Consider the following 1,725-nt stretch of genomic DNA (forward strand, 5'->3'; position numbering starts at 1 on the left):
CTTCACCTTAACGTAGGGAAGTTTGTATTTGCTGGATGTTAAGGATATTTCGGAAGCATGAAAACACTAATTACACAGAATACACACTAAAATTTATTTACGATTTTATATAGTTTTTAGCTTATTTCGATTATGTTTTCTCATTTATTATTTCGAAAATAAAATCATATCATTGTTACAATTTCATCATTTAATTTTAACTTGCTAATTTAATGAGGCCATAGAATTGAAGGCACTAAATTGTCTGGTTTGTGAGTATACTAAACATAACCTAGTTCTATTCGATTCAGCGAAATGTGTTTTGATTCTCAAGCTATCTGTAATATAGCACCATATAGTACCGGATAAGCAAAACTAGCATAAACATAACTGTGCCTTAGTCACAATTCATCACTGTAAATGTACGTGACATACATCAGTGTTAAGTAAGCATCTGAAAAGGACAGTCTTGTTTAAGAAAGAAACCCGACGAGACCATAATTGGCGCAACCGTCTGGAAACGCGTGGAGTGATCTCGTGAGAGACAACAGTGAAAGTGATACGTTCTGAAACCCCGTATGCAAAGTGGTTCCGCGGAAGCATCCACAGCCGAAAGGTGAAATCCGCACCCCGGAAACACCAGGCCATCTCCGATGACTAGGATGCACCTGTAGACCCCGTACCATGCTGTTCGAAACTAGCCCGGAAGGCAAAAGTTTAAAGCATGAATTGAAATCAATTCCTTGAATTTTGTAAACCTTGAAATCTCTTCTCAAAGGGGGAAGAGCTGTTGTGTCCACTTTGTATACAGCGTGTACAAACGCTTCACGATAAACGTCATCAAAAGCATGACATAATGGAACGCTTGACAACGCATAGAAGGTGATCTGTGAATAAACACCTGACTAGCCAGTCAGTACTATCTCAACATGATCTCAACAAGAAACAACAAGTTGTGCCTTTCTACATCTCCTGCTCAGTGCCCGAGGCTTATCCATTAAAGTTCGTTGATTCGTGCTAGAGTTCAGTGAGCTCTTTTTGAAACTCAAAGTTCTAATTAGTGGATTTAATATGGTTGTGAGTACACATTGCGTGAGTTAACTCCAACATTAGTGTTACGGACCCAGTAAAATTGAGCGCTTCCAGGCGCAATGTAAATTTTGTATTTGTAAACAGATTCAGGCGAGCATATGTTTTGACTCAGCCTGGGTCTGTATGAGATAAGCGCAACAGGCGCTGTCGCCGCACGGATCATGCCTTTAGAGCGTGATTCATGGCGAGAACGATAGAGCGGATGCTTAGATCGCGCTCTATCCTAAATACACAGAATAGCTTGCGCAGTGGCTTTATCGTAACTAATGAGGTTTTTCCGAAGTGCGATTATTGCTAGCTGAAAACCTAAATATCATAAAACTCCTCCGGCCAGCGATAACCCGCCGGGAAGGAGAACAAAACAAAAATAAGCAAAACGACGTAATGTGTTTACGATCAGAGCCTATCTCCGATCGTAAATACCGAAGGACGGGAGAAATCCCAAAAAGAGAGCACTATGGGTGCTATAAACGGAGCCTATCTCCGAGCTAGGACACTAAGTAATAAAACGGAGAGGAAAAGATAACACGCCTGCGAGCGTGTTAATAATCATCCCTCGTTCGCCCGTCTGGCTTAGAATAAATAATTGTAATTTTCTCTCTCTTATGCTACGCCCTTCTGGGGTAGATAAGAAGGCAATGTCTGTATATAAGA

At 40.8% G+C, this 1,725-nt stretch overlaps 1 pseudogene; it reads left to right on the forward strand.

The window, feature by feature from the left end:
- Positions 1-1,308: 1,308 nt before the first annotated feature.
- LOC129780817 (U4 spliceosomal RNA) lies at positions 1,309-1,437 on the forward strand (annotated as a pseudogene).
- The last annotated feature ends 288 nt before the right edge of the window (positions 1,438-1,725 follow it).

The sequence above is a fragment of the Toxorhynchites rutilus genome, chromosome 3, assembly GCF_029784135.1.
Source record: "Toxorhynchites rutilus septentrionalis strain SRP chromosome 3, ASM2978413v1, whole genome shotgun sequence".
Classification (NCBI taxonomy): domain Eukaryota; kingdom Metazoa; phylum Arthropoda; class Insecta; order Diptera; family Culicidae; genus Toxorhynchites; species Toxorhynchites rutilus.